The following is a 10,742-nucleotide window of genomic DNA, read 5'->3' on the forward strand; positions in this document are numbered from 1 at the left end:
TAGTTTCTTTTTAATTTCAAAATTTATAAACGAACAATTTTAGAAAGGTTTTGTTATAAATCATGTCAGTCAAAATCGAAGTACTGACTACTGAGCTGATGATACCCTCGAGGACTGATAGTCCACCAGCAGAGGTGTCGATGTTAATGTTTCCAATTTTTAGCTCACCTGGCCAATAGGGCCAAGTTAGCTTTTCTCATCACTTGGAGTCCGTCGTCGTCGTCGTCGTCAGAAATGTTCAGAATGTTGAGCTCTACCTATTGTTTATTACGTCAAAACTTTCAGTCAACATCCTTTGGGAGTTATTGCCCTTGAATGACGAATTTTACCAAATTCGTTTTAATTTCTGCCTTTTATCTTGAAAATTATAATAGATAGACAGAAACTTAATAGAGCAAAAATGATCAGTGAGATAAGATCTACAAGTTAGTCTAAGGGCTAATATTTTCAGTCGACTCCTTATTTACTGCCTTTTATCTTGAAAACAATAATATATATAGATAGAAGCTTTTGATAACGAAAATGATCAGCAAGACAAGAGATACAAATACGTAAAAGGGTTGAAATCGTTAGCCGACTCATTTTTTAGTTCTTGCTCTTTAATGACGAGTTTTACCAATGTTGGCCGTTTTTGCCTATTATCTTGAAAATTATGAAAGATAGTTAGAAGCTTTTGATAACAAAAATGATCAGCAAGTCAAGATCTCTTAACAAGTCAAATTTTGTCGAATAGTAAGAAGACTCTTTATAGGAGTGATTACCCTTAAATGGCAATTTGTTTATCCTCTCTTGTGTTTGGGGCAAAAACTAAAGAAGATGAAGAGAAACTGCAAACAGAAACAATTATCAGATCAACAAAAAAGAGATTTATGTCTGGAATTCTATTCTAGTCTACAATGTTGGAGAGTGTCCATTGTTGAAGCTGAACATAGACCTTGGTGAGCGACACAGTCTCTTTAGAGCCTCTAGTTTTATGAAACCTTTTGTAGAGCAACTGAAAACTGCAACATGTCCAACATGACAATATTAAATAATAAGTCAACATGGCGGAAATCGATCTTCTCCGTTTATCAATTTTCTGCATGAACTATCAGAAATATTTGTGTTGCATTCTACCAATTTCATGTAAACATGAAAGATAAGCAATAATAGCCGATAGAACCTCTAGTTACTGCTATCGCAATTTTTTCTTTTACATTTTGTTATTTTCTTTTTCAAGCAAATAATAATCTTGTACTTCTGCAGTAATGTACTTATTATAAGACGTTTATAAAAGTACTTATTGAAAGTAACACCCCAAGCAAATATGTCGAAAATCTAAATTTGTTTAACGAACTTTCATTACAAAGTCATTAAATGACTTTTAAAATCTTATTATGTTTGACGTGGGTTGTATTTGTAAAAACGCATCCAAGCATTGCTTTTATACATATATTTGGATGCGTTTTTATAGTTGTTTGTAACACAAATCAAAACCTGTTAATAAGCTTTTCAAATCCACATTAGATCGCAAAAGGAGTAAACCGAAGCAAAAATTATATCAAGGTAGTAGAATTGTTGATTTTATCGTTCTACTGCCAAATATTTAATTAAACATAAAGTTTACTGTCCTTGTTTTTAAGAAACATTTTCTTCAAATGACCAATATTTTGTAATATCAAGCTGTTTTATTTGATCGAAATGAAACTATTTAAAAAATTTCCGATATAACATATGAAAAGATAGGTCCTACAAATACATCCATGAAATTAAAAAGACAAAAATGGTGTCACTGTACTCATTTTCTTCCTATATAACAAAACAAGAAGTTGCGCGTTTGATCGAGCTAAGTATAACCCAGCTTGTAATTCAATGTATCTGAAAACAGGGACGAGGTGTTTGACAGATATGAAAACTGTTCACACTTAACAACTCATCACTGTCAAACTACTGACTAAAAATTGGACAGACAGAAGAACCGACAGTCGGACAAGGTGTTTGCAATATAGTATACAATACAACGACATTTCGAGTTTTATAAAGCCATAATAAAGCGCATATTTTCAAAGAGTTATCATAAGACAAATGGATAAATGTTTAAATTTGTTATAGAAGATCGCCAGAAAAAGCACCGATCGTATTCATGTACTGGCCTTTTGAAATTGAAGCAAAATTTAGTTTGAATATATAATAAAATAGTAACAAAAGTAGATTTTATGTCCTACATTCGGCAGTAAAATGGATAAATATCTTACCCTAACAAAATGTTATTAAGCAAATCTTGATTCATTTCGTGTACCTGGGTTGAATAGTATTTAATTGTCTTTACGGAAATAGACTGATATTACCAACGTTTACCTTTTAAATGCAGAATAAAACACAACACCAACCTGCTGTTACATTCGTTTTAATTACTATTGACTTTTTTTAATTTTGGGACTGTGTGTGCTTTTGCTATCTTTATGTGAATAAAAGTAGATCTAGGGAGTATACCAATAAAACGTAACACAATAACTATAATACATCAAGATTTCAACAGTAAATAAATGTATGCACAATATGCGAAGCTCACAGTTTATTTCTTTTCATTTGTTACTGGTTAAGTTATATGTTTTGCAATTCATAGGCTAACATTCGTGTTTGACCGTTCAATTTAGAATGGAAGAATTAACGGTATTTTCGTTTTTGATTATTACGTTTAATTTTAGCTTGTTATTTGATGATTCGGCAGTTCAAAGAACTCATGGTAAATAAAAACACATTGAAATGTCCTGAAGTTCATTATACTCCTATGGAATTAATTGTTTCATTCACAGCATAACTTGGGATCATTTGAGTTCTAACTATTCGATATGAAAATCCCGTATATGTACTTTTTTTATACAAGGGACATTGACTCAAATTACTTAGTATAAGTTTTAATTGATAATTAATATATATTTTTAACTTTAGTGTTCGGAATCGGGCATCTGGCATCGTGACATATTCATCAGGACAAAAAAAAATAAAACCTTTTACCCCTGTTTTATCAAATATGCTACATTCGTATGGCAATCACAAAATTATTCGTGTCTAAAAACGAGATGGCCTTAACAAACTTTAATTTTTAAGAAAGTGATTTGAAAGAGATTGTATTATATAAATGATTTTACGACGGTTGTATAAGCAATTACACACCCAAACATTATTTTAAGTTTATATTTTCAAAGCAGATCTAGGTGTATTCATACTCATTCCTTATATAGAGTACAAATTATTAAAACCTTGTTTACGTCCACATTAGATTCAAACGATAAAATCTCAATCGGAATTAACCAGAGCAGGAAACTGAAGATAAAAGGTAATGTAGTATACAACAGGAAATTAATTTAAAAGTTAAGTACTTTAGCTTATAAGTGTCATAAAGTCAAGTACGAGGGTTGACCTGTACAACTAATTTTCTTTCCATTCGTTCCTTACTTTATTTATTCTGTATATCCATTTAAAAACATAAGTCCTCGAGAAACAGGGGAAAACGGAAGAAAATTTACGTACTTGTGTGCAAAAATTGAAGCAGGAACATCAATTTGCAATAAATAAGACTTAAAGAGATTTAATGTGAAACCATCTTGAGGTGGAACATATTTTTTGCACAGCTGGAGAAAACTACTCAATAAATTGTACATCCTATTTCATAAATAAAACATAATCGACAAACAAGTTTTTATCATCCAAATCACTCAGTTTGGATTCTGCATATACAGTAATCATTCAAACGACTACAAAAAATATCAAACTTCATTTAATTGAATCATTAATCATTTGTGATAATTTTGTTTTAAGTTTTTGTGTTTTATGGATGAAATCACAACATCGTAAATCAAAGGGATCTATTTAATCTTAACAGGACAGGTAATGTTCTACTTTACAATACAACCTTATACACGTGGGACTAGCGTACTGCATTATAAGCCTTTGATGATTTGTTTTTAATCAAATGTGCAATTGCAAAGGTGATAAAAAAGAATCCCTGCTAAACTCTAAACATCATTTCCACTGCCCTATGGTATTTGCTATCAGAAATTTTTTGGGAGCTTAGAAGTTGAAGCAGAGGGACTTAATAAAACAATACTTATGATATTCGGGTTGTAAAGGCATATTGACAGCGGCAGTCGAACTAATGACGTTGAATTATCTTTCAAAATATCTTCATCTAAAATCTATATGACTTGTCGACCATCATTACTAAAGTATTTCTAAAGCAATTCATACGAGATTGTCGTTTGAATATGTCCAACATGGGTTGCATTTTGTATTTTATTTATGCACTCAAATATCGTTTTAATTTCATAACTTTCAAACCATATTTTGATAATTACTCACACATGATAAATATGTTTTTTATTCACCCAGTATTGCATGATGTTTTCTTTATTTGCTTGTGCACTTTTGAAGTCAGACATTATAAAATTACCGATCTGCTACAAATCTTAATGCCTTATCAACGGTTAAGTATAAGTAAAACATAGTTATTCAATTTTTAAATTTGAACGATTATATGACTTTAAACAAATGAAAAGGACCTCTCTATTGTAGAATTGAGGAGAAAACTCATCAAAGATACCAGGCTTAATACTTGGTACGCCAGACACACATTACGGCATACTAGTATGTTCACATTTGTATCTATGGTCGTTTAAACTTTTTTCAATACGTATAATAAAAGCTATTTTCTATGTTCTACATGTGTATGTTTATATATTCAAATAAAATCACAAATTATAGTATGCGACTTATAAATAAAAAGATGTGGAAGGTACAAATTAGAAATTAAAATTTTATAAGTCGAACAGAAACTGACAACGACATTGCATTAAACACATATCGACGAAATGACAATCAAGAAAAGCAAAACTAAATACTGGGGAAAATGAAACCGTTTTGTATGTTTCTTGATTGACAACATATTTTTACGTTTGGAGGACATGTTGTTCAACAAGCAATCAAGATTCCTATGGGAACCAACTGTGCTCCTCTTCTTGTCGATTTGTTCCTTTATTCATAAGAAGCCGGCTGACTTCATACAGTCCCCCCTTTTCCCGAATGTGACCTACCGAATTAGACTTATTACCGAGTTTGTACTAACATGAGCAACACGACGGGTGCCACATGTAGAGCAGGATCTGCTTACCCTTCCGGAGCACCTTAGATCACCCCCAGTTTTTGGTGCAGTTCGTGTTGCTCAGTCTTTAGTTTTCTATGTTGTGTTGTGTGTACTATTGTTTGTCTGTTTGTGTTTTTTCTTTTTTAGCCATGGCTTTGTCAGTTTATTTTCGACTTATGAGTTTGAATGTCCCTCTGGTATCTTTCGCCTCTTTTTTTTTTGAAGAATATAAAGAAACTAGCAATATCCTTTAACTTCACGTTCCGCTATAAAGATGATGTCCTCTCACTTAATAATTCAACATTTGGTGACTATGTCGAACGCATCTATCCCATTGAACTTGAAATGGAGATATAACAGATACAGTTAAGAACGTCTAATATCTTCACTTACATCTAGAAATTGAGGACGAGGGTTATTTACGACAGATAGCCTTAACAATTATATGAAATAATCAATTAAAATTTCATGCATGGCGAAGTTAGATAAAAAGTACCTTCCAAAATGTCAGTCTCTCAAGGAAATGCGTTGAATACTATATATATACACACTACGTGTGATCAAGGCCAAACAACAAGTACTTGACACAGTTTAGTCAATAAGAAACGAGTTAATTTATTCATATTTTATTTAAATGATTGATTTTTGTTTTTATATGTATGTTATGGATGGTGGTTTAAAATATTAGTATAAATATGTCTTTTTTTGTACCTTTAAAACTTCAATGATAAATTTTGATTAGATGGAAGCATTACATTTTTTTTATTTAAAAAAAAAGGGCTTTTCTTTTAATATTGATAATTATGAAATCGTTAGCTTCGTTAACTCTATTACGCTTTTCAATACAACTTGTTTAACATATTATTCGTCGCTTTATATGTTTTAGTTGCTTTGTAAATTGTTTTAGTTCTTTTCTTATGTAATTTGCACTTTCATTTTTCTAACGTTTGCAGACTAAGTTATAAGTAGACGGATTTATCATCTTTCCAGTGAAATCCGAGTAAAATTGATGCCAATAAGAAAATATCAAGAACAGCTCTTATTTCGAATGTCTAAATTTGTTTTATCAATATAACATTATGGCAATAGTCAGTATTCGAATACATTTTTTTCTCCAACTATTCATTAAAAATATAATGTGAAAATTCTCCAGACAGTTGACCATTACATTTTTGATAAGAAAAAGCATTTAAATTTAATTTCTAATTAAGACTGTTTTTGTTCATGAATTCATTTAATTGTATATTTTGATGTTGTTAAGTTTTCAATATTACTTTATGCTATCTTCTTCTTACCTTGATTTTATTCTTTTAGTTATTTCAAATGTAGATAGTTTCTTTTGTTGTCTTCGTTTATTTGTTTAGAAAAAAAAATGATTTCAACTAAACACCGTACGAATGCGAAGCTGTGTGCTATATTTCAGTTTAATGTGAATCTATTCTTCGTAACCAGATGAAAATCTTTTTTCATTGCATCATAATAGTATGTTGTCGTCTAATTAAATAATGCCTATTCTACAAAAAATTTAATTGTACAACGTCCTTGATTGTCCTGCAAAATCTAACTTTTCGAAGAACCACATTGATTTGAAGAAAACATACACCGAAGATGATTTCGTATAAATTTAGTATAATTGCCAACCACTCACCTGAGTTTAAATAAAGTTTAAAGCAATTAAAGGTTACCGTACGACCTTCAACAATGAGAAAACTGACTTTTTGATCGATCACATACTTGTTGAGTTTAGTGAATTGATAAAGCAATTGTGCACTACGACTGGCGGACTTATTTTAGAGTCATATGACTACTGGCGGACTTATTTTAGAGTCATATGAAGCAGAATTCATTCATAACCTTCTCAAAGACAAAAGAAAACATTTTGCTATTTTGTTTTTTATCTATCTTTCATATATATTGATGATGTCCTGTTAATCGATAAGTCTTTTTGCAAAGAGTGTTTCCAACTCATATATCCCCGTGAATTTGAAATTAGAAATATTACCGAAACTTCACACATCTTTACCGTGATATTGAAACAATGGATGACTTATGACGACCAGCATTCCAATTGTCTATTTCCATTTCTAAGCAGTAAATACTCTGTGCCGCATTCTATTGTGTTCAATTTAAACACTTTAGAGACTTCATTAAATGAAGCGTGCTCTTTACATTAAAACTACCCTAACAGAATGACATGACTTATTAGGGAAAATGCCTGAAATCAGCATGATATAATTTAACGCTAACAACCACCACGAATATGTTGTCTGAAATAAAAATCGAATTAAGATATAACTTCACCGTGAGACAGTTTTCTTTTCACGTATAACAAAACAAAATGGGACAAATAACCCGATTTTCTTTATCTTTATACACAGAGCAGGAAGTAATGGAGATTCATTAGGATCTGACATCACTTGCATATTAAGTTATTCAATAATTATATTCTAATTCCCCAGCTCAAACGAATATAAATTATTTAATAAATAAAACAACACATAAATAGGATAAGTGTGCCTACAGGTGTAGCAGCCTTTAATATTATCTACATTCACAATTCTTCAAACTAAAGTCCTTCACTATAATTCAGGCAAGCACACTGCCAATCCGATCATATAATAGAATATACATTAACACAATCAAAAACTATCTACAAAAGAGGAAAAATTCATATTAATATAGTGTAATATTTGTATATGCCCACGTTAACAATAACCAACTCATAAAAGGGGTGGGTTGGTGGGTAAACATATAACGAACTGCTGCTACGTTAACTATAGGCAAACTTCGAATAACTTTATTTTCTCAAACGAACCCCTTAAGTAATACTTAATCATGCTTTTCACGAATCTCATGAGCGCATATACCCGTAAAAACCGAATTGCGGGTATATGCCATCCAATCAAATAGAACATAAACACACACCATGTGCTCGATGTAAACACATACATGTGTTTATATTCAACAATCACTTGACCGTAACTACGTCATGTGACCAATACCTTTAATAAATATATTTAGTTTAATTGGAATATAAAAATAAAAAGATGTGGTTTGATTGCCATTGAGACGCAATGACGTCGAAAGTTAGCATCTAAATCTTTTTGACATTTGCTTGTCTCCCTCATTCGTCGTTCATGCGATACACTTTTTGTTTGTTAGCTTGATTTGTGTCTCTTTAGTCGATGTATGAAGAACTACAATCTAAAACAAACGTGATGATTTCAACTTTCCAATTGTCAACTTCCCATTTCTCAGCAGCAACATATCCTCTGAAACATCGTATGACGAATATATATCTAAATCAACACGTTACGCTTGTGAATGATTACGCAATACCAACTTCATTAATAGTTTTGTGCTCTTGACATAAATACTGCTTCAGCAGACTTATGAAGAAACATGCATGAAATGCACACTACAAACGTTGTACGCTCAGCATCATGAAGTGGTTGTTCGATACGAAGTGTCTTATATATTTTTGCGGCCTTAGTTCTTAAGTTCATAAGTTCTTAGATTTTAGGCGTTCAGTTCACAGAACAGTCGTCTGATCTGTAAATATACCGATTGTGTCCTTTTTCCGATCATGACATTTTTATTGATTGTAGGTTCGCATGAAGGGTGATGTCTGCATAGTAATAGACTCTCTTCTTGTCAATGCTCCTTTCGAGTCTATTGCAATTTCCCTTGATTAACTTTGAATTATATCAACTTAATAGAAAATAACCTAATTTTGGTAAAAAAATAAATCAAAGAAACAAAGACTAATCATTTTGTACGCCAGACGCGTGTTTCGTCAACAAAAGAATCATCCGTGACGCTTGAATCAAAAGAGTTAAAAGACCAAATAAAGTACGAAGTTGAAGAACATTGAGGTCCAAAGAATTGCAAAATGTTTTGCTAAAAACAGCTATGATAATCTTTTCCTGGGGTAGAAAATCAATATCAATGATATTTGTTGCCTTTAATTTGATACAAAATATACAAGATACAAGGAGTAACCCGTGACACTATGAAAAGATATTTGTGAATACAAGAGTCGATCTTTATATTTTTTTAATTTCAGTATTAATGAAAATGCAAGTTTGTAGAATAATCTCATGATTCAAGCATCTGTCTATTGTTAGTTTTTATCAAAGACCTTTGATAGATGATATTATCGAAATTGAATTTCCCCTCTCGTCTTTAATATTTGTAAAACTGCTGATTAAGAAAAAAAACCATAACATGAGAAGAAGTCATGAAATCCGAAACCCATATTAATGACAGGAAAGACATCCGGAAATGATTTGGTATTTCGAATTATTCTCCAAATGATTCAAAATTAATATTTAGTATGGAGGATAACACACTACAGTTTCCATATTACATTTACGATAGAGATAGAGCCATACTGATGACTTGATCTTGAAGACAGAGAAGCGACACAAAATTAGGTCTCTTCATTCAGTAATTCGAATGTTACATCCTAGTAAATACGCTGATCTAAGAAAGGGCTTATTTGAAACGTTTCGTAATTTGAAATGAAATGGAATTTCCAGCTTCTTGATCCTTGTGTTACGTATATCCCTACTAAAAATAGATTTTTCAAATGTTTGAACTTAACAACTATAGGTCACCATACGGCCTCCATCAATGAGCAAAACCAATACCGCATAGTCAGCTTTTTCGATTCGCTCTTGTATGTTACAATTTGTTTTAACGAAAAAAATCTCTGTATTACTGAAAAATTATTACACCAGGGTTTTCGATATCCCAAAATTGTCAAAATATTTACTAAATTTACATTATTCGTAAAAATAAATCACCGTGCAAACATCTGATACGTTCAGGTATTTCACATCCCATCTTTTATGGTAATATTTTACACAAAGCACAAACATGTCGTCATTCACCTCAAAAGCTTACCAAAGCTTTAAACAGACTTATTCAGAAGGGATATAGTTATGATACTGTTGTCAGGTCATTAAAGATGGGGTTTTTTGGAATTAATATTGATTCACACATAGGGATTTTGCATCGGAAATAAATTCATTTATTCTAAAGCTTCTTCCTGGCATGATACAGGTTATGTTCTTCGCGTATATTTTATGATGGTATGATACTAAACCCTTAATAACGGGAGGGATTGTGCATGATTTTCATATGATGAAGACATAATCTTTCAATCTGTTTAATTAAGGTCTGGAGCTGGCATGTCAGTAACTGCTAGTAGTCCTTTGTTAATTTATGTTGATCATTTTCATTTTGCTTAGTTTCTTCTGTTACCTATTCTAAAATCGGACTCGGACTTCTTTTAAACTGAGATTTCCTTAACTGCATCTGTTCTATGTTTCTTTGAAATTTCAACCAAAGATGAAGAACTGGATCTTCCATCACTGTACTGGATACCTAAACTATATAAGTGTCTTTACAAACAACGGAATTTAATGTGCTTCCAAGTGCTATACTAAACCTCTTTCAAAATTATTAACATCAATTTTATCAGCAATCAAAGCATGGCCTCAAAGTTATTGTGAAACTACATATTCTAGAGGTGGCGTTAATTAGATGTGGATACTAGAAAATACTAAAAATTGACAATAAGGGTCTGTTGAAAACAAAACTTTACGCTAAAAGA

Source organism: Mytilus californianus, unplaced genomic scaffold (genome assembly GCF_021869535.1).
Source record: "Mytilus californianus isolate M0D057914Y unplaced genomic scaffold, xbMytCali1.0.p SCAF_8, whole genome shotgun sequence".
Classification (NCBI taxonomy): Eukaryota; Metazoa; Mollusca; class Bivalvia; order Mytilida; family Mytilidae; genus Mytilus; species Mytilus californianus.